Raw genomic sequence first — 24,404 nt, 5'->3', positions numbered from 1 at the left:
GGTCCGACCACAATGTAGAGAGGATCGATCATATTGCCATGGTCTTCCTAGCAGCATATGACACACTGTCATGGGTGCCACATCACACTCCACGGTGTCAATATATTCACCAATCTTGAAAGGAATTTTCACTCTATGTGCAATCTTAATTGAACCTGAATTATTTAGCCATTGCACATGATAAGGATGAGGATGTTTCAGCAGCTTTAAACCAAGCTTTTCAACCATTTCCTTGCTAGCAAGATTGTGGCAGCTTCCACCATCAATGATTACTTTACACACCTTGTCTTCAACCTTGGCTCTGGTTTGGAAAAGATTGTGCCGCTGTCCATTTTCAGCTTCACTCATTTGCACACTCAAAATTTGAGTTACAACAAGAGTAGCTCCAGTTTCAAATTCACAGATGTCCTGCTCCAGATTACCTTCCTCTTCAATCTCTTCATGTTCTTCATCACTAGCAGATTCATACTCTCCTTGGTCATTTACAATAATGGTCCGATTATTTGGACACTCCTTTATAACATGACCACGACCACCACACTTGAAGCATTGAATCCCACTACTCTTGGTGGAAGAACCCACTGAAGTAGATGATGAGTTTGCTGATTTGTTCCTCTCATTTGGAGCAGCCAACTCTTTACCACTAGAAGCACCAAAATTGCTTGAGCGTGCACCAAAGTGAGTTGGAAATTGAACCTCTACTTGCACTACCTCGTGGTGTGAATTTGCTTCCACTTGGGGCACTTCTCGAGCTGAAAGATACTCCTCTATTGGACTTCATGTCCTGCTGCAACTGTCGTTCAGCTTTGCTTGCTTGATGGACCAACTCAATAAGATTGCGGTACTGCTGAAATTCAACAATACGCTGAATATTACGATGCAGCCCTGACATAAAACGTGCAATTGATTGCTCTTCATCTTCATATACATTGGCTCTAATCATTGCCTTCTCCATTTCTTTATAATACTCATCAACACTAAGGCTTCCTTGCTTCAGATTCTGTAGCTTGTCAAAAAGATCACGACGATAATGTTTGGGGACAAATCTTGCCCTCATTTCTCTCTTCATTTCAGCCCATGAACAGACATCACCTTGGCCAGCTTCTTCTCTATCATTTAGCATTTGCTCCCACCAGATTAGAGCATAGCCATCGAACTCAAGAGCAGCCATGGCCATCTTCTTCTGCTCAGAATAGTTGTGCAAGCGAAAAATTTTATCCACCTTCAACTCCCATGTAAGATATGCTTCAGGATCAGACCCTCCATCAAACTTGGGCATGGTGAATTTTAACTTGCCAAACCTCTCCTCGTTGGGCTGATTACGCCCACGATTCCCGCGGTGACGTCGACGATCATCATGATGGGGCTGATCAACCTCATTGTCTTCTTCCTCTTCACTCCCACTTTCCTCTAGTCCAAGACCTCTCTCATGGTCACGACCAGCACCTCTACCACCATTTCCACGTCCTGGAAGTGGAGGTCTTCTTGCATTTGCAGCAGCTCGCTCTCTACGTCTTCGCTGTTCTCTTGCACGTCGAGCAGCAGCTTCTTCTTCCGTTTCATCAACTTCATCTTCATGATGACTTCCATTTGCGTTATCACGAGGTGGATCCTGCAAACGGGCCATAAGTGCTTGAAAATTATTCGTTAGCTCTTCCATGCTTTGCTTCAACTCGTTGAATTGTGCCATGGTGACACAATCATCAATCTGAACTTCGTCACTCATCTTCCTGTGAAATTAGTGACAGCAAAGCAACAAATATATGTGGAATAGGAAATTATATGTGGAAACTCACAACCTCACCTCTCTTACCAACCGAAGCTCTTATGAATTCCTGCGGATTACAGAAGGGCCAAAGCGTGGTGGTAACACGAAAGTGATGGTTAAGCGAATACAAGATCAGCGTTCTTATGACGGTGGCTTTTAAGTGGAGCTTGGTGGGGAATGATTCACAAGGAATGCAATCTGAATTCTAGATATTGTAAAGATAAATCACAGTCCAAACTAGAAGATCAAAGTCTAGTGCTGACCACAAGATATGAATGATGTAAATGGATCAAACACACGCGCAAAGATAATTTCAGATTTGATACAAACAAGGAGTATGCTTAGGATGCAAGTGTTGCAATCAAACCCAAGCAAAATTTTGCACCAAAAGATGGATAGCAATCTGGTTGTGCAACTTAAAAAAAATTCAGAACTTGTGCACATAAACAAACTGATCTTTCTACTTTTTCTTTCACAACTTTTCTCAACTCTTTTCTTTCTTCTTTTTTTTTTGGACACTTTTTTTTTTGATATATAGAACTAAGAACAAGATCAGATATAACACTTGCACACACTTTTTTTTTTTAAACAAGACACAACCGTCAGCAATAACTTGATAGGATCAAAGTTAACGCGAAGGATGATACCGGTTTCAGATTTTTTGTGTAGGGATTTCAGATAGACAAAAGAGGCACAAAGGACACGCAAAGGATAATATGATCAGCAACTAAAACAAGGACTCTAGTGGACTGAAACTTAACAAAACTCACTAGGATAACAGATTGAAACAACGGGCTATAACAAAATATTTTTGTGGCTTTTTGGTGGATAGTATGAACACGAAATATATGTAGCTAAGGGTAAAAATTCCTACCGTGGCAACTGAGGCTCTGGTACCAGATGATGGAGTCTTGGTCCCGATCTTCACGACGTAGGATCCCGGTCTTGATAACTAGCCGAAGAACGGCCGATAACTTGCTGCAAGCAGCGATAACTAGTGCAACCTGACGACGTGCACAAGGAGTCAACCACCGTCTCTATACGGCAGCCTGAACCAAGGATTCGCCCAACCACACTCTCAAAGAAACCAACCTACGCAACCTGGAATCGATGGACCAGGAGCACGGATTGGGTGCCGATGACGCGGCCGCTTTTGTAATCTCCGCGAAGGAAAACACAAGAGCTAAGGGGTAGAGATCTCTCTCTGGATTTGTTAGCACACAGCTGAACAAAGGGGTTTGTATTTCGATTCTCAAAAGTCTGTCATTGCTACGAAGCAATGGAGTATTTATACAAGGAACAACCCTCCTTGATAAGTGAAAACACGAAATGGAAATGAAAAGATAGACTATGTGAAAGGGTCTCTACGAAATCAGCTTCTGGAGAGTTTCCGCGTAGCTGTTGGTCTTCGGCGCAGTCTTCAGTGTTTAGGCAATAACTCCACCTGGAAGCTTCAAATGACGTGCGTCTGGATGCGTTGGAAAGCTAACTTGATAAGCTTTCACACCATGTATAGTATGCATCTCGGAACTTTGTATAATGATACAGTTTTACACGGCAACTTTAGCTTCATGCAGACTGTTGAGCTTCTGACCAGTATGCACTAAAACTGGTCGGGCGCCATAACGGTTTCTCCAAACTGGTCGGGGTTGGTGTCATTGGAAACTAGACTTCAAGAGCTTTCCAACAAGTACCCATTGGCCTTCATAGCTTTTGGGAATCAAAAGTTATGATTATTTCTTTCAGACTGTTCTGCAGGACTGGACGAATTCGAACGTGGTTCTTCTTTGTATTCATCGCCTTGTGTGTTCTTGTCATCCTCCTTGGTAAACCTGAGTAATAGCAATGTACTCGACTTAGGCAGTATATAATTCTCATTAATATTTAAATGAGCTTCACAAAGTAGCGCGTTCACCTCTTGTTGTAGTTCATTTGTCTGACTACGTGTAATTGGTCCTTTAAAGACTGGGCTGGTGTAGTTGTGCTCGGCATGGTCGGTGTGGAGGTCGGCGATGTCGGAGTAGAGGTCGGTGAGGTCTGCGAGGAGGTCGCCGAGGTCTGCGAGGAGGTCGCCGAGGTCTGCATGGTTGGGATGTCCTCATCAATAGTCGAGCTCCCAGATCTCCTCTATGAATCCATAGTAGGTCTCCCTATTTTCATTGTAGTCATAGGTATCTATACGAACACAGCTATTTTGGTTGGCGCTCTTCTTATCCTGAGCTCTCGTATAAAATGTATAGTTATTTATGTCGTAACCTTGGAATGTGAGGATTGTAGTTGACGGTCCGTGAGCAACCACATTCAACTGAGCACACTCTATCTACTTATCCAACACCTGTCTACGTAACCAGGCACCAAAATGATTCCAGTGCTCTCATGCGATCCAAACATCAGACTTCCCTATGTTTCTGGTGCGTAGCATGGTCTGTTCTTCTTCGACATACGGGTCCACTACAAACCATTATTGCAGAACTGTGAAATATGCTTGTGGGAATGAAACGGGGTCATCAGTGTGGAATGAGTTCACACCTATCGTCCTTTCCCCTGTAGCCTCCCCTCATGCCGAGATACATGCACATCAATCGATTTGAGATTCATGTAGTTAACGCAGAAATCAATATCCTCCTCGGTTCCCCAGCCCTTGGCAATGTAGCCTTTCGGCCGATTTCAGTTATGAACATATTTCTTTAGAACTCCCATGAACCTCTCGAAAGGGTAGATCTGTTGTAGAAACACGGGGCCAAGAATCTGTATCTCTTTCACAATGTGAACAATGAGATGCACCATGATATCAAAAAATAATAGAGGGAACAACGCCTCAAGCTGGGATAGAGTCTCGACCATGTCTTCCTGCAGCTTATCTAGCTTGGTCGGATATATGGCCTTCTGTGATATCGCGTTGAAGAATGAACACAGCTTTATGATTAGGTTTTGGACCTTTGGCGACATAATACCTCTAATTGCAATTGGAAGCATCTGTGTCATCATCACAAGACAATCATGAGTCTTCATGCTAGTTAATTTCAAGTCTTTCATGTTTACTAGTCTCTTTATGTTGGTGGAGTAACCGGATGGAACTTTGATTCCATGCAAGCACTTGCACATTGCAATTTTCTCCGCTTTGCTCAAATTGTAGCTAGCGGGGCCAAGATATTTGTTGCCTTCTTCCATATCTTCAGGATGTACATCATGTCTGAGTTTCAAACATATCAGGTCCTTCCGTGCTTGGAGTGTATCCTTTGTTTTGCCAGGTATGTCTAGTAACGTACTAATCAAGCTATCACACATGTTCTTCTCAATGTGCATGACATCGATTGTGTGTCGAACCACCAAATCCGGCCAATATGCTAAGCCATAAAAGATAGATTTCTTTTTAAACATAGGAGTTCTAAGATTAGATTTCAGAACCGATGTACTCCCATGTCCCTTTCCAAGGATAACCCTAAGTCCCTTTACCATGTCATATACCTGTCTCCCAGTGCGATGCTTAGGAGGTGATCGAGTCTCTACTTTCCCATCAAAAGCTCTCTTGTTGCTGCGGTACGGGTGATCCTTGCGAAGAAATTTACGATGACCTAGGTACACCATTTTTGGCTATTCTTCAGCCACAAGCTCTCTATTTCATCCAAGCAATGCACACATGCAATACCCTTTGACAGTCTGGCCCGATAGGTGCCAAGGGCTGGCCAATCTTGGATTGTTACGAACAACATTGCGCGTAGGGTGAAGTTCTCTCGTTTGTATGCATCCCATACTTGCACACCATCATTCCGTAGTATTACAAGATCTTCCATTAATGGTTTCAGGTCGACATTGATATCATTGCCAGGTTACCTCAGCCCTGGTCAGCACTGGCATCAAAATGTACTTCTGCTTCATACACAACCAAAGAGGAAGGTTGTAGATATATAGAGTCATAGGCTAAGTGCTATGACTGCTGCTCATATTGCCAAATGGATTCATCCCATCCGTACTCAACTGAAATCTTGTATTCCTCACATCTTCTGCAAAGGGCTTCTTGTATTTCCTACCCATGTTTCTCCACTGCGTAGAATCAGCAGGGTGTCTCAGCATTCCATCATCCTTGAGCTTGTCGGTGTGCCATCGCATCAATTCGGCATGCCTTTTGTTCGCGAATAAACGCTCCAAATGGTGGACTATAGGAAAATATCACATCACCTTCTTGAGATGCCTTTTCTTCTTTCCTTCACCATCGATATCATCACCGTCACGCTTGTACCATGCTGCACCATTGACGAGACATGCTTGCAAGTCTGCATGCTCTCCACGATACAACATGCAATCATTTGGATATACATGTATTTTCTGTACTTCCAACCCCAATAGGCACACAAGCTGCTTGGCCTGGTACGTGTTTTCTAGCAGCCCATTTTCCTTTGGAAGTAATTTCTTCAATAATAATAACAACTTTGTGAAGCTTGTATCAGACCACCCGTTGCATGCCTTCAACTGGAGTAGTGGTATGAAACTTTGTGTGCTCCTTCTCGCAGCCCGGGAACAACGGTATTTTAAATTCCTCTACCATATGCTGGAACTTTTTAAACTCTCTTTCATTGGTGAAGTTCCTCTGCCCATCACGCATCATCTGCTCGAGATCATCGACGTTGGCGTTGACCAACATGTCCTATAGATCATCATTGGACAATGTATCTCTCGCAGGCGGCATACTGATGTATTCATCAACCGACATATCGGTGCACATGTCTTCATCTTCTCTTCCAATGTATTGCCCTTCCTGTACGATCTCAGCTTCACTGTGCTCGATCCAACATGTATAGCCATAAAGCCCCTTGGTATCAAATGAGAATGTATTTGCTGAGTGGTGGAGAATTGCTTCTTGTTCTCGCAATTGACGCATGGATAACACATGTATTGAGATTGTGTATTTGACTTGTGCACTGTGGCTACTACCAGGAAACCCTCCACACCATTCTTGTACTCTGCACTTACATGGCTCGCATCGTAAATCCATCTTCCATCCATAAACAATTATATCATTATTGTAAATCCAAATTCAAAATATCTACAAGATTTTGCGATCAACAACAAATAAATTACCTCACCATCTCCTACCGGCAATTGGCCCGGGTTGGAGGAGCCACCTTTTGTATGCTTTTGATGAGTATTTGTTGGTGCCATCCCTAGAATTTTTTTATTTGACCCCTGAAAAATGAAAAATAAATATGCTCATACCTAAAGTTTGTATATTGGAGGTTGCTAATTAAATAAAATATAAAAAATACAACTGGATCTTGCTATATACCTAAATATCATGGCTAATTTTTCTAATTCATTAAAAATCAAAAATAAATATGCTCATACCTAAAGTTTCTATATTGTAGACTTCTAAATTATTCCTATGGTTCATTAGGATCAACTTTGAACATTTGCCTAGGTCTCTATAGGGTAAGATCAACTTTAGTTTTTCATAAAATTTTGAGTTAAAATGCTAAATATAGGATTGACCTTGGGGATTTCAACTTACTTGAGCTCAAGAGGCTCCTGCTAGAAGCTTGCTTGCTGTTGGGGAAAAAATCCAGAGTTCACTTGCCCTAAAAAATGAAGAAAAAGCAAATGAGCAAATGGAGAGGAAATAAGGGATTTTGTTGGGATAGCTAGAGAGAGCTCATCTAGACCTCCTTCTTGACCAAAATCGAGCTTGAGTGGTGGGGGAATCAATGCAGGAGAATGGATGAAGTGGTTGTTGCCATAGGAGATTTTGTGAGGGAGAGAGTTCTGAAATGGCTCTATTAGCTCGAGGTAGAAGAAGGTGGGGAAGATGAGGACATCACTGCTGGCTCATATAATCCGTCAGTAGTGATGTACATATATCACTGATGGTCAGTGGATTAAGCCGACAGTGATGAGGGTGCTGGGTATCATTGCCGGCTCAATCTATCAGCCGGCAGTGATGACCCTTATCACTACCGGTTCATAAGCCATGATGGCTGATTCTTCATGCGCAGCTTAATCAGCCGGTAATGATGACCCTTATCACTACCAATTCATAAGCCATGATGGCTGATTCTTCCTACGCGGCTTATGAACCAACAGTGATGCCCCATCACTGTCGGCCCATGAGGATCCGGCAGCGATAGGCCAGCATATAAGCCCAGTTTTGTAATAGTGAGAGCATCACCATCAATATGGGCTAAGCAATACTTCATGTGCTTATCTAGGATCAACAAACTATGAGATCATGTATGATGAGAAACTAGATTAATGTTGAAATTGGATAAAGCAAAGTGTTTAGCATACAGTGCAAAGGTGGTCTTGGGTGCAAAGGTGCCATAGCCGTCGGGGAGGCATTAGGTGCAAAGGTGGCAGGAGCGCGGGGAGGAACATAGCCGTCGGTGGTCTTGCGGGCAGTCTTCTTGACACGGGCCATCTACAGTTTGGAAACAAGGGAGTATCAGTAAAACATTTTCAATAAAGCAATAAAATGAAGCTCAAGGATAAACGAAAATTTTGCAAATATAGGTTTTATAAATTAATCCTTAATACGCGACCATTTCTAGCTAGACTTGCGACCTACGGTCAACACAGCTCTGATACTACTTCTGTCACACCCGGTTTTAAGATCAAAACCAAGTGTAAACTATATGTATTCCAGGATCAGTTTATTCATACATATAGCGACGTCATCAGTGCATAAAAAACACAGTGCTTTTTATTACAAAATGACCACACACGGGTCTAAAAGAGAATTTCATCACAGCGGAACAAAACACAGTGCAGCTCATTTGTAACACCCTAATTCTCAGTTTTTGTGAATTTTTAAAATTTTGCCCACAATTTAGTTAATAGCATCACAGTAGCATAGGGTGAAATGATATTTTCATAAATTAAATAAATGATTTAGGTTATATTATGTTTGTTGCATTCATGCTGGCTCTGTAGTTGCAGTAGGCCTATTTTTCTCCCTCTCTGGAATTTTTGAGTGAAAAATATTTCAAAACCTCGTTTCAATTCGAATTAGATTTGATTTGGAACCGTATTTCAAAAGAAATAAAAGAGAAATAAAATAAACCTCAACCCGAGCCAAATCTTCTCCAAAACAAATCCGGCCCAATTTTTTTCCCTCCTTCTCACCACCTGGGCCAAGCCCACTGGCCAAGCCGGCCCTCTCCCACACTTGAGCCGCCCTCTCTCTCTGATCGGCGGGCCCGACTCAGCCGAGCCAAGCCGCGCCTTAGCTGAGCCAGCTACCGCCCCTCTCCCTCCCTGTGGCGTGGTCCCGCGCCGAGCGGAGTCCCGTTGCTGAGCCGAGCTGCCCCGACCTCTTCCCCTTCCTCTGGAGGCGTCGTGCATCAATGGTCGTCGGCCAATTCCCTTCCCCAGTGCCCTCTCCTCTCCCTATAACCGCCTGATTTGAACCCTAAAGCTCCACCAAGTGTTCCCCGGCTGTTTCCCTCTCTTTCCCCCTCTCTATTGCGCGGTAATTACAAGAAACCGTCGGTCATTAAGGCCATGCCCGCCGCCCTTTCACCTTCGAATTCCGGCCACTCCGGCCACCATTTCCTCTATTTAAGCCGCCCTCTACCACCCCGGTGAGGTTCCACACACCACACGCTCGCTCACGCCCTGTTTTTCCGCTCGGAATGCCGCTGCCGCCCATTTCTTCTTCGACTCCAGTGAGACGTGCCACCGCCGTCGTTCTTCGCGTGTGCGCCATCTCCGGCCGGACTAATCCCCTCGGCACTGCAGGACCATCCAGAGTCGATTCCTCAGGTCGCCGTTGTCGTTCGCGCGCTGGAGCTCCCCTTCTACCGCAGCACCGACCGCCGCCGCTGTCCTCACAGTCGCCTGGTCACCCCGACGCTGTTTCGGCCTCCATTTTGCTTGGGGTGAGTGTGCCGGCGCCTCCCTTCTGTTTTCCACCACTCACCGGAGCCTCCCGCCCACTGACGCGCAACTCCAGCCAAGTCCGGTTGCTCCTCCGTTGTGCTTGGCCGCCGGCCGCCCCTGGCCCATCGTGGTCCGGTGGACCCAGGGCTTTCCCCTCTGGTTCACAGCCCGTGGACTCGGTCTACGTGATTTTTCAGTAGTAAAATAATTCCAATCTTGCTTTATGGCATCAGCATGTGCAGTAAAACGGTTTTTCAATATAAAAATAAATAGTTTAATCTTTGATTAGTTGGTAGTTTTTGCAGAATAGTCACTAGAACTTCATTCACCCATAACTTTTTGCCCGTAGCTCCGTTTTAGGTGATTGTTTGCGCTCAAACAATCGTAGCGTCGTGTAGAATCTGTTTATAGGGTTTCTCTAGTTTTAGTATTGTTTGGTGTACTGTTCTTATGTATAATTGTGTGCTCGTGTAGACGATTCAGTCCAAAAGTTTGGGAATTTCCAGGAAGAAGATTTTGAAGGACCTGTCATCACTTCGACGAAGGCAAGTATCTTGACAATGTTGTGAACCCAGCTTTTACATAAAGATAGTCTTTATCAAATATGTATGCTGTTTTACAAAATGGGTAGTATAGCAAATACTAGTGTTAGTTGTAGATGTTTTATCCTTAAAATAATATCATGTTTATGCTTAGCCATGCTTTTAGATGAACATGTATCATGTAGGTGATGAATCATGAGTTATAAACTAAAAGTTGATATAGGAAGTATGACATGAAAACTGATGTTATTAAGGGAGTTAACAATAAGGATATTTGGGGTTTTGGGCAAGAAAGGGATTATTCTTGGCATGGTTGGTTGATTAGAGATGTTAGGTAATCTACCCTTATGGGGTTATTGGCGGTGTTGCCCAGACCATTTTAAGGACCGGTTCGTGGAGTGATTATCCATAGCAATAGAATAACCACGAGACCAATATGGTACGGCTTGGCCTAGTAATTAGATGTTCTCCTAGTGTTGTATGAGCCAATTTTATGTGTAGATAAGGAAGGGTTACTTCTCGATTCTACCCAGCACAAGAGGGGGCTTCTGGGGTGGAGGGTTACTCCACTTATGTACGGCGGTGAAACCTCAGTGGGCAAGTGCATACTGGGAGACTCTTTGGAAAAGCCTCGTAGTGATCTCTTGGCGCACACCCCAGAAGTGTGTAAGGTACCGGCAGGTACCGGCAACAGAGAAGATCAGGACTCGTGGGTAAAGTGTACAAACTTTGCATAGTGTCAAACTGAATATGCAGCCGTGCTTATGGTTATGAGCGGCATGGACCCTCACATGATTAGTCGGGTGGATGTCTTACATGGTTGAGAATCGGTTGAATTTTCAGAGATTAAAGAAAATCTTTTGTACATCTTTTCCTTTTTAAAATAAAATTGCTTTTCCATAGTTTAGGGATAAAAATCGGCTTTTATGCTAATAAAACCCTAGAGAATAGAAAATCTTGATTCAAGCCACCATGTCATATTTATTTTTCCCCCACTTGTTGAATATTGGAAATACTTACGCTTGTTGTTTCAGAAGGTGAAGCTTTTGAAGATTTTTCTGAAGATGATGCCGAGTTCTAGGCTTGTGAAGCTTCCGGCCGATTGCCTGTTGGTGTGGAGCTGCGTTGTGTTTTGTTCCGCTGTGATGTAATTCTCTTTTAGACCCGTGTGTGGTAATTTTGTAATAAATAAACGTTGTAATAAAAAGCACTGTGTCTGTTATGCATTGATGACGTCGCTATATGTATAAATAAACTGATTCTAACATACATATAGTTTACACTTGGTTTTGATCTTAAAACCGGATGTGACATCATGCCAATTAGACCATGGCTTAAACTTCACATGCTCTCACATTAACCGTTCTGCAGCCCAGTGACAGATGAGAAAGGAAGAACCATCCAATGTCAGGTGTATGGCAGGAATAAAAGCAATGTTGTTTGTGCTGATTTCACTTCCCTTTTGATGAACGCAAAAATGTCGAGTGACTGTGCCATGGGCAGCTTCAGCTTCATTGGTTTTCCCACCAATACTAGTGTCACCAACCTCATTGAGTCAACACCTTGAGCTAAGAAAACACTCTGCACGTCTCCATCATAATTCTTGCAAGCCAAAACATAGCCTCCCTCGCTCTTCAGTGCATAAACACCCTTCCTTGGAACCTCGGTAGTAAAGACAACAACATGCTCACCTTTCAAGCAGTTTGCTAACTCTGAGGGCCCAAGGAAGTTCAGAACTTGAACAGGTGTTGTGCAATGGTTGAGATCTGCAGCAACACCTTTGACATTAGCAATGTTGTACATATGCAGTTCTGAAACCAGAGGCGACATCTGAATTAGTAGGCCCCAAGGTTGACCAGTGCCACCAGCAGCATCCTGATCACCAAAATCAAAGGATGACCCAGCAGGAGACGTATTCCTAGCATAAAAATCCCCTTGAAACTGACCAGCAACAGTTGTTGATCCATGGAGTTCCACTTGTGTCGTAGGTGGTGGCCATGGCTTCACTTCGATTTGCTTGAAGAATGCCATAGAGAACATTGGCTTCTCTATCCCAAGGTTGCTTCCAATGCTTGGCTGTGACCAAGGTGATAACAGCAGCAGGTTGTTGCGGCAGAAGGAGGTGGGAAGCTCTAGGGAGAGGTTGTTGACACATACCATCAAACAACTGGTGAGCGTGGCTGCAAGGTACTCGGTGGTGGCCATTAGGGCGCCGATGTCATCACCCAAGGCCATCACGAAGACCGAGGAAGCCATGGACGATGCCGAGAACGAGGTCGCCGACTCGCTGGAGTTGGAGTTGTCGCCGGTGGAGAGGTAACTCAGATTCGAGTCCGGGACCACGTCCACTCCCTCGCTGTTGGTCATGTCAATGCTGATCGTTGGCTGCAGCTTGGTCACGAGCTCGTCCGGGTGGTGCCCGCACCGCCACGGACCATGTCGTTGGCCATCATCATGGCATTTCAACAGGGGTTGGCACCACGCACTGGATGTCCAGCATGTAGCACCCATCGTAAATGCCGCGTCCATGCAAGGCATCCCGAGCTTGCTTAGCATCGTGGCCTGTCCGAAACCCGACAAGTGCCTCCACACAATCTGTCCTCTTGATCTCCACCACTTCCTCTACTCCATAAGCACTGAAGACCTGCTGCAATACCTAATATGAACAAGGGTTCCCGATCTTCCGAAATGTTCTGGTAACTCTCGATTTGGTGGAAACGAGACACAAGTCGATCCGGCTTCCGAACAACACGATCCGAACCCCCGCAATCGCAGCACCACGTCTCCTCTGGTTATCAACCGGCGTTGCACGGTTGACCTCGCCAAGAAGGCTAAAGTCCTTGCCTGCGAATCGAAGAACACAAGCAAGAACAAGGAAGAATGCAACCAAATTGCAGATGAATGATTAATCTCACGAGTTGGGGTCTCACAAACCGATGAAACGGCGAAACTGTTCTTGACAGAATAATCTAAGCAAAACCCCGCCCTAACGAGAGCGGCGGCGGCTGATAATAAGGGTCTAAAGGTCGTCACACCCCCTGGTCACGCCCCCCTAATGGGCTCAACGACGATACACGGCCCAACGGACAAAAAACGGTGACGTAGCACCGGGACAGATTCTGGATGCTGACTTGTTTCGACGTTTCCCGTTGACTCAGAAGGAATTTGGACCTCAAACCAACGCCATTGGTTTCCTTATGAAATTATCTTTCCAACCATATGTGAATCGTCGAAAACGGAGTCCGGATGAGTCCTGGGCGTCCGTTTTACTGCTCGCTGGTCCTGGAGGTCGAGGCTGATTCGGACTCGAGTTGGACTGGACCTCCTGCTGTTGTTGGACGTCCTAGCTGCTCCTCCACGCCTCCAAGCCTTCCTCTATGTGTCTCCTTGTCCTCTCCATGATTCCTAAGCAACACATAATCATTAGGTAGTAATCTATTCTCAAAATTATATAAAGAGTTGCTTAGGAACGAGCTCACCTCTAAATTTAATTGTCGTGCGCGAGCTCTTGTGATTGGACCTTGAAAGTTCAATGGAGGATCATTGTATGTATCCGAGGGAGTGATGTCCTCATCATCCTCCCCCTCTTGAATTGGAGTCGTCCTCGACTCAAGCTCATCATCGGCTCCCAAGTAAGGTTTCAAATCTGCAATGTTAAAAGAAGGACTAACCCCGAACTCGGGTGGCAACTCAAGTTTATATGCATTATCATTTATTTTCTCAATTATCTTATAAGGACCAGCAGCTCTTGGCATTAATTTAGACTTACGCAGCTCTGGAAACCTATCTTTTCTTAAATGTAACCACACTAAATCACCCGGTTCAAGTTTGACTTCTTTCCTACCTTCACTACCAGCAATTCTATACTTTTCATTCATCTTTTCGATATTTATTTTAGTTGTTTCATGCAACTTACGAATAAAATCAGCACGTGCACTAGCATCACTATGTGTTCTTTCAGTGGTAGGTAAAGGCAAAAGATCAATAGGAGCGCGAGGGTTAAAACCATACACTACCTGAAAAGGACTTACCTTGGTGGTAGAATGTGTTGCCCGATTATAAGCAAACTCCACGTGGGGCAAACATTCTTCCCACATCTTCAAATTTTTCTTCAAAATAGCTCTCAACATGGTACCCAAAGTGCGGTTCACTACCTCCGTTTGGCCATCAGTTTGTGGGTGGCAAGTAGTAGAAAACAATAGTTTTGTACCCAACTTATTCCATAGAGTGCGCCAAAAGTGACTCAAAAATTTAGCGTCGCGATCTGAAACAATAGTAGAAGGCATACCATGCAAGCGAACAATCTCTTTGAAAAAGAGGTCAGCAATATAAACGGCATCATCATTTTTATGACAAGGTATAAAATGTGCCATCTTAGAAAAACGATCCACAACAACAAAAATGCTATCCCTCCCCCTCTTAGTCCTAGGCAATCCCAAAACAAAGTCCATCGAAATATCTGCCCAAGGAATAGAAGGAACAGGAAGAGGCATATACAAACCATGTGGATTCAAGCGAGACTTAGCCTTTTGACATGTGGTACAGCGTGCCACGAACCGCTCAACATCTCTCCTCATCTGTGGCCAAAAGAAATGTGTGGCCAACATATCCTACGTCTTCTTAGCACCAAAATGTCCCATCAATCCTCCTCCATGTGCTTCCTGCAACAACAAAAGACGAATGGAACCAATTGGAATGCATAGACGGTTAGCTCTAAACACAAATCCATCATTGATCACAAACTTGTTCCATGTACGTCCCTCTTTACAGTTCAGCAATAAATCTTTAAAATCAGGATCAAGCACATATTGTTCTTTTATTGAGTCAAGTCCAAAAATTCTATAATCAAGTTGGGACAACAAAGCATATCGTCTAGACAAAGCATCAGCAATTATAATATCCTTCCCTTTCTTGTGTTTGATAACATAAGGAAAAGATTCAATAAATTCAACCCACTTAGCATGTCTACGATTCAGATTATTTTGAGAACGAAGATACTTAAGCGATTCATGATCTGAATGTATAACAAATTCTTTATGCCACAAATAATAACGCCACGTCTCTAAAGAACGTACAAGTGCATACAATTCCTTATCATACGTAGAGTAATTAAGAACAGGGCCATGCAATTTTTCGCTAAAGTATGCAACGGGCTTACCTTCTTGCATCAAAACACCTCCACTGCCAACTCCACTAGCATCACATTCTAGCTCAAAGGTCTTACCAAAATTTGGAAGTTGCAGCAATGGCGCGTGCGTAAGCTTGTCCTTCAAAGTGTCAAAGGACTCCTCTTGTGCCTTACCCCAATGGAACACCACACCTTTCTTTGTCAACTCGTGTAAGGGGGCAGCAATGGCGCTGAAATCCTTCACGAAACGACGATAAAAACCTGCAAGTCCAAGAAAACTTCTCACCTGTTTGATGGTTTGGGGCACTGGCCAACTCTTTATGGCTTCAATTTTCATCTCATCCACCTCAATTCCCTGTGGAGTAATAACATAGCCAAGAAAAGAGACTCGATCCGTGCAAAAGATGCACTTCTCAAGGTTACCAAATAAACGTGCATCACGTAAAGCATTAAAAACAGCACGTAAGTGATCCATATGTTCATCCAAAGACTTGCTATAAATCAATATATCATCAAAGTAAACCACCACAAATCGTCCAATAAAAGCTCTTAAAACCTCATTCATCAAACGCATGAAAGTGCTAGGTGCATTAGTTAAACCAAAAGGCATTACTAACCACTCATATAATCCGAATTTAGTTTTGAAAGATGTTTTCCATTCATCTCCAAGTTTCATTCTAATTTGGTGGTAACCACTACGCAAGTCGATCTTTGTAAAAATTACAGAGCCACACAACTCATCAAGCATATCATCAAGTCTAGGAATAGGATGGCGATATCGAATAGTAATGTTATTGATGGCTCTACAATCAACACACATACGCCAAGTACCATCTTTCTTAGGAACCAAAATCACAGGAACAGCACAAGGACTAAGGCTCTCACGTACATACCCGCGGTCCAAAAGCTCTTGGACTTGCCGCTGAATTTCCTTAGTCTCCTCGGGATTGGTTCGATACGCAGCACGATTTGGCAATGTTGCTCCCGGGATCAAATCGATTTGATGCTCTATCCCTCTCATAGGTGGCAGTCCCGAGGGTATCTCAGCTGGAAAACACCCTCATACTCCTGCAAAAGGTTAGTGGCAGCAGGAGGTATCGAACTAATAACATCATCATGCGAATACAAAACTCGTTTGCAAACCAAGGTGTAGCAAATATCATTATTAGAAATTTCAGCAAGGTCACTTTTTAGTGCAAGCATAACACCACCCTTCAATTTTATGCCCTCTACTTTAGAACTAGGTGCAGACTTATCCTTTTTAGGTGGGTAAAGAGAATTAGCAACTTGCTGATTTTCAGATTTAGTATCACGCAAATTAGCAGCTCGCTCTTTATCAGCTTGTACAATTTCAGCAGGGGTCATAGGAACCAAAGTAATTTTCTTTCCTTTATGCATACAAGTATATGTATTACTTCTACCATGGTGTATAGCATCATTATCAAATTCCCAAGGTCGACCCAATAAAAGTGAGCAAGCTTCCATAGGTACCACATCACAGTCAACATAATCAGCATAGGAACCAATGGAAAAAGAAACTCTGCAAGTTTGTGTTACCTTAGCTTTTCCAGCATCATTAAACCACTGAAGGTTATATGGATGGGGGTGTTGTCGTGTGGTCAAGCCAAGCTTCTTGACCAAATCTGAACTCACCAAATTATTACAACTACCTCCATCGATGATGACACGTGCTCGCCGATTTTGGATGACGAAGAAAATCTGGAACAAGTTATGGCGTTGCAGCTTCTCTGGTTGTTGTACCTTTGTGCTGAGCGCCCGCTGCACAATGATGCTCCTATAGGTCGCTGTGTCATCACTGCCCAAGATTTCGTTGCTCTCCTCAACAACTGGTTCTTCTTCTTCTTCTTCCTCAATGTCAGAGGCGCTGATGTACCCATCTTCCGTTGCAATGTATGCCCGCTGACTTGGGCAATCCTTCTGCACATGACCGAATCCATGGCAGCGACGGCACTGAATGCCAGAGGTGCGTCCCGTTGATGCAACAGAGGAAGCACTCTTGGAAGGTCCCTGCAAAATAGAATTTTTACCTGAGCCTGAAAATCGTGTAGTGACCGGATTTGGTGCCGTAGCTGCTTGTTGCTTGCTCGCTGGTGAGGGAGCCCTGTAAGTGGATGGTTTGGACAGCCCCAAGGATGGTCCTGTGCGCGGCGTGTATGTGGTGCTGGTCTTGTACTTGCCCTGCTGCTCACGCCCCTGCAACTCCTTCTCTGCAAGCATAGCAAACTGAAACAACTGGTTGACATTGTTAAATTCTTTATAATCAATAATATCCTGGATTTCACGTCTCAAACCCGAATAAAATCGACAAATAGAATCTTCGTTTCCCTCTACTATGCCACAACACATCAAGCCCTTTTGAAGCTCACCATAATAATCCTGCATAGATTTATCTCCCTGTTCTAAGCGCATCAATTTCTTACGCAGGTCTCTATGATAAGATGGGGGAACAAATCTATCACGCATAGCAACCTTAAGCTCTTCCCATGTATGAGGTGTGGCACCATCTGCAGCTAAACCAGTCCACCAAATAATAGCAAAATCTTTAAACTCACTAGTGGCTTGTCTAACTCTATGTTGTTCAGGTACTTGGTGGGCACTAAATTTTTGCTCTACTGTCATCTCCCAATCAAGATATCCCTCAGCATCATAATGTCCCGAAAAAGAAGGTATAGTAAATTTAACCTTAGCATAAGGATCTTCAGGAGCTCGATTATACATACCTCGATGGTGGTGGTGATGTGGAACGCCACCCATACCTGTGGTGTTAGTGCGAAGACGACGCCGTAATCTGTTTTGCAATGTTGCCGCTAGATCAACATTAACATCGTCATCATACAACTCATCACCGGTGTTGCTTCCATTCACATCTTCGTTGTGCACAGGACGGTTTTCCAAAGCATTTACCCTGTCGGTGAGCTCGGATAACCGTTTGTCCACCCGCTCAACCGCGTTTGCGAGTTTCATCTCAATTATCGCTTCAATGACAGCCTTGATGACTGTCTCCTTCATCTCCTTCTGAGCATTGTCTACAACAGCTTGTAGCTGCTCTTGGCTGACACACTCCTTGAAGTCCTTTGGCGTTTTATCTCCATCAACTGACATTGTGGAAACAAACACAACAACAAACAGTGAAGGTTATCCCTAATAATCGTACTACAAAGGTGGAGTGGTGCCTCTCAATCAAGATCAGCAAAGGTAGACACCTTACCAAGCTCTTACCAGGGTTCTTACCAGCAAAGCAAAGGATACCTGGAAGGCGTGCGAGCGATTGCAGGGATGCAAACCAGTGCTGTCCAGAAGAATCTGTGGAGCTTGGAAGGCACACAAAGAGAACAAATATGTATATGTGGAACACAAATCAGAAACAGATAGTAATGCTGAATTATAGTCCCAAGTACTTGTTCTCCTTGCTGGCCTAAAGTGTTGCAAGTACCAAGTATGTGTGATAAACAAGGTGGAGAAACAAGTATGATGGATAGCAAGAGCAACAGAAACAAGGAACTAAACAGCACACGCTAACACAGCTCACTTTGCCCTTCTCTATGTGCTCCTCTAGATATTGTTCCTCTTTTGCCCCTCTCTTTTTTCTATTTTTTTGGGCTGTCGTTGTTTTTTTGGGAAAATTCGACTTTTTCTTTTTATTTTTTTGATATTGTTTTTTCACTTAGGAGCACACAAGAGGGAACCATAGAAAATTTGAGCTTAAACAAGTGAAAGACGTGGCCTGTAGAATTTTCTGAAGTTCAGCCGGAAAATGAGAAAAATATTTGGAAATTGAAAACTCAAACTTCGGAGGCGAATTTGGGAATTCTGATTTCGCCGAACCCAGCAAAGCAGGGGACGAACGGATCCGAAACGCCGTTTCGATGCGAAAAACTCTGTGACTTTTCTGAAAACGAAGTTCGTACGCGAAAGTTATGCCTGATTTGAGAAACGACTCCGAATTAGAGGACAAAACGGGAAGAAAGTGGGGAAAATATGCGATGGAGGCCAGGGTTTGATGGAAACGGTGGGGGAAAACACACGAACTGGACTCTAACACGACCTAACCAGCAACAAGACCTTGACCAGGACACAAAATCAACACGACGGACTCTGAAACTGAAATATGCAAAAGCTAAAGGCGCGGAAGGGTTGTAGGACAGGAAAAAAAACGAAATGGCAGTGGACTATGGAACGAAGGCGAAAACACTCAAAACTAAGGGTAGATATGAACCTGACGGTATACCTGAAGCTCTGAATACCACTTAGTATGAACAAGGGTTCCCGATCTTCCGAAAGGTTCTGGTAACTCTCGATTTGGTGGAAACGAGACACAAGTCGATCCGGCTTCCGAACAACACGATCCGAACCCCCGCAATCGCAGCACCACGTCTCCTCTGGTTATCAACCGGCGTTACACGGTTGACCTCGCCAAGAAGGCTAAAGTCCTTGCCTACGAATCGAAGAACACAAGCAAGAACAAGGAAGAATGCAACCAAATTGCAGATGAATGATTAATCTCACGAGTTGGGGTCTCACAAACCGACGAAACGGCGAAACTGTTCTTGACAGAATAATCTAAGCAAAACCCCACCCTAACGAGAGCGGCGGCGGCTGATAATAAGGGTCTAAAGGTCGTCACACCCCCTGGTCACGCCCCCCTAATGGGCTCAACGACGATACACGGCCCAACGGACCAAAAACGGTGACGCAGCACCGGGACAGATTCTGGACACTGACTTGTTTCGACATTTTCTGTTGACTCAGAAGGAATTTGGACCTCAAACCAACGCCATTGGTTTCCTTATGAAATTATCTTTCCAACCATATGTGAATCGTCGAAAACGGAGTCCGGATGAGTCCTGGGCGTCCGTTTTACTGCTCGCTGGTCCTGGAGGTCGAGGCTGATTCGGACTCGAGTTGGACTGGACCTCCTGCTGTTGTTGGACGTCCTAGCTGCTCCTCCACGCCTCCAAGCCTTCCTCTATGTGTCTCCTTGTCCTCTCCATGATTCCTAAGCAACACATAATCATTAGGTAGTAATCTATTCTCAAAATTATATAAAGAGTTGCTTAGGAACGAGCTCACCTCTAAATTTAATTGTCGTGCGCGAGCTCTTGTGATTGGACCTTGAAAGTTCAATGGAGGATCATTGTATGTATCCGAGAGCGTGATGTCCTCATCAATACCTCTACTGTCACGGGATAGAGAATGTTACTCACTGTGACATGTAAAACACCTCATGTGGTGGCATTCAGGTGGCTCGACACTGCATTGAATAGATGGCATGCACCACTCATGACCGGAGCTGGTGTGGATGCATACTGAATATCAAGCTCACATCTGTCATAAACACACCTACGTTGCAAGGATTTCAAAGCTCATGCAGCAGCCGAAGTCGAACCATATTGCACAAAGACAATCACATCAGCACCTTCACCTAGCACCTCCAAGTTCTCAACAACACCATATAGAACAAACACTTGATGCAGTACTGTTTTGATCATGGGGTACAGAACCTGGGGAATCCTAACCTTGAGGTTACGATTAGGGGTTGATTTGAGTTGTCTTCCATCCGATGGCATTCCATCAAACATGTGGTAGACACTACCTCCATAGGGCTTGTCCTTGCACTGTACTTGTTGCTGGCAACAAGGGATGCTCCAATTCTTCTCCAAATCCATCTCAGTGATAGAACTACCACGGATTGAAGGCTTTGATACCAATTATCATGATCATCACTCGATCAAACAGCCGAATCGACACTCAAACACCGGAATCACTTCAATCTCAGATTGATATAGCAATAACCGAGTATATCACAGTGTAAGAGTATAGGTTTTGGGGGAGAGAGAGAAGAAGCATGGGAACATGCCTCTAGTCTGATAGAAGAGCAGGGGGTTGGGAGCAACCGAGAGGGAGAGGATCAGAGGGAGTCCAGAGGAGGAAGAAGAGTCTGGAGGAAGGAGTTGTTCTGTCTGTATGTTCTTCGATGCTTCTCCACGTTACTACCAGGCAAGCTTATGTAGCTTCAGCCTCTCCCTCTAGGTGGGTGTAGCGAAAATGGTCATTTTAGATTATAATTGTAACTTTGATGATTAATAATAACTTAGTCATTAGAATTAACATGTTTGTCAGGAATATATGTTAGTAGATCTTATGGATTCAATACATCAAGAAGTCACCGAGAACGGAACAAAGTTTGATTGAATTGAAGAAGTCCTATAAAGATTTGTCTCACCGGAAGGTCTTATGCAAAGAAGTTTTCTCTCACCGGAGTATTGTGTGTAACACCCTAATTTTTCCACCTTTAGAAATTTCTTAAATTTGCTAGAATTTAATATGAGTTTAAATAATTAAAAAGAGTAAAATCCTATTTTAGAAAAAAAAATATATTTGACATAGGATATAATTGATTATTATGCATTCATGCTGAATTAGGCAATTAGGATTTTTATCTGGTTTTTGATGGATTTTATTTGAAGTGGATTTGCTTTGAATTTGAATTTGAAATTGAATTTAGAAAAAAAAAGAATAAACCTTTCTCTCGGGCTGCCCTTTTTCTCCCCCCCCCCCCGGCCCAAACCGTTCTTTTGGCCTCAGCCCAGCCGGCCGACCTCGGTCTTCCTCTGCCTGGGCCTCGGTCCGGCCCAGCGCCGCGCGCCCCAGCCAAACGCGCCGAAGACGCCTACGCTAAAGCCGCCTTCGCCGTTGCCGTCGTCTCCGACCCGGAGTCTGCTGCCGCGCTGTCAACCGAGTCTGAGAGGAGTACAAGCCCGCTGCCTTCCCCTTTTCCCACGCGAGACCCCACCTATATAAGCAAAACCCCTCTCCCGAACTCATCTCATCCCAAACCCGCCGAGTCCCGAGCCGAATTCGCTGATCTCGAGCCCCACCGCCGCCATTGTTACCGCCCTTCGGTTGAGCATGCCGTCGAGCAGCCCTAGTGCCATTGAGCTTCACCCGAGCAGCCTAGCAGAGCTGCGGCCAACCACCGAAGCTCTCCTCGCCGTCGCCTTGGCTCCTGCGCCGCCGGAGACCCCTTCCCGACGAGATCCCGAGGTCCATCGCCGCCGCTGTTGTCGACGACCGCCTTCCCGTGCCGCCAAGCCCGTGGTAAGCTTCAAAACGGATTCCCCGCGCTCTCCTGGTTCTGTTTCGCCGCTCGTCGTCGCTGCCGGCGAGCTGGAGTCGATTCCGGCGAGCTTCCCGGCCGTGCGCTGCTGCAAACCCCCTCGGCGCCGCCGTGACCTTCTTCTCCGATAGCTGAACTCCTCTGAGCCGCCGGATCTGTTTTGTGCGGTCAAGATTAGATCCGAGCGTACCCCTTCAGTAGCCAATAGCGTGTTGACATGTGTCACTTCTTAAACCAGTCAGCAGCCACCCCACGTCATCTAGCCACCTTAGCTGCCACCTAGCCCTCTCTGCTGATGTGTCATCCCTGTCACCGTGCCACGTGAGCCAAAGCAGCCCAGTCAATATTTCAAGCTTTTCCAGTACAAAAATAATTCCTGATAATTCCTTTAGTTGGTAATTTTGCAGAAAGATCCCTAGACTTTTCTGTAATAACAAAAGAGTCCTATCTTTTTAAAGTTAAATCCCTATACTTTTCCATAATTACAATTAGGTCCCCTATTTTTACAAAAAGTCCCTGAACTTTCTGTTTTATTCAAAATAAGCCCTTTTCCTTTTCAGATTAAACCCTAGATTTACTTTAGCCCTAACTTTTTCGTCGTAGCTTCGTTTTAAGCGATTCTTGCGCCGATAGATTCATTTGTCAGTGCTCTTTCTTTCTAGACAGATTTTATCTTGTTGTTCTTTTGATTTATGCTCTGTTCTTAGTGTATCTTGTTTGTTTGTTTCCTGGTTATTGTGCGATTAGCCGACGACACCCCGGATCAATTTGAGGAACATCAAGACCAGGAGCAAGAATACACTGAACAGCAGTAAGGAGAAGGCAAGTGTCCTTGATCATATTGAACCTATGTTTTTAAATATTTTGTTTTACAAAATTGCATGCAATGTCTGTCAATATGATGGGTAGTCACCTATGTTAGGGTTTTCCCTAGATTTTCCCTTATCATCCCTTGGAACCTAGATGGTTTATGGTTAGGTGTCCTTTGTGGGTAGATTGCTTAGCCATGCTTTTGGGATGTTGAGAAGTGTCATAATCTTGACTAATGAACATATACAACAATGGTCGTTAATTTTTTAATGGTCTAGCAACATGGAACCTTAGGTCTTGAGCAAAGTGGTTTTGATGGTTATCATGGTTATGATATTGGTTTAGTGTTTGCTCAAGTAATCTAAGTAAGGACTGGTTCGTGGAGCGACAACCCAAGAAGTAACGTACCAACCACGAGGCTAATATGGGTAAGACGTGACATACTGATTAGAGTCTATCCAGTGTGTGTTGGGTCAGCACAAAAGGGGGCTTCTGGGTAGAAGCTTAGCTTGCGTAAAGCCTAGCAATAAAACCTAGTGGGCAGACACATACTGGATTAGTCTCTGGTTAGTGGCAAATGTCATGCAGTGATTCTTGGCGGCACACCACTAGCATGTGCTAAGTGTCTTGCAAACACGACAACATGGAATTCACTGACTCGTGGGGAAAAATGGACAACCTTTGCAGATTGTTAAACTGTTATAACAGGCTCACGGATATGAGAGACTTGGATCCTCACATGATTAGAGGGTGATGGTTATGGTTATGATTTTGGTACAGGGAGTACTAGATGGTTTTGGATAAAGTACAGAGAGTACTAGACGGTTATGGTGTGCAAGGTGGGGAGCCTTGTATGCTGGATGCTGAACTATTTGGGTTACTTTCATTTAATGACTGCTTAATGTTTTGAGTCCAAATATGTTTTCATTACTTGCATTTATGCAAATATACCATATTGTTAGCCTATTCTTGATATAAGCCTGCATGTCATTACTTTCCCACACTTACTGAGTACTCTATGTGCTCACCCTTCCTTTCTCCTACAAAAACATATGCTACTCAATGGAAGATTTTGAAGATTTCCAAGACGACGACCTGGTGTTCTAAGGAGCATGTCTTCTAGTTGGTGCCTATGGAGTGTTTGGTCGC

This window comes from Phragmites australis, chromosome 9 (assembly GCF_958298935.1).
Source record: "Phragmites australis chromosome 9, lpPhrAust1.1, whole genome shotgun sequence".
Taxonomy (NCBI): Eukaryota; Viridiplantae; Streptophyta; class Magnoliopsida; order Poales; family Poaceae; genus Phragmites; species Phragmites australis.
This window is presented reverse-complemented; position numbering follows the sequence as displayed.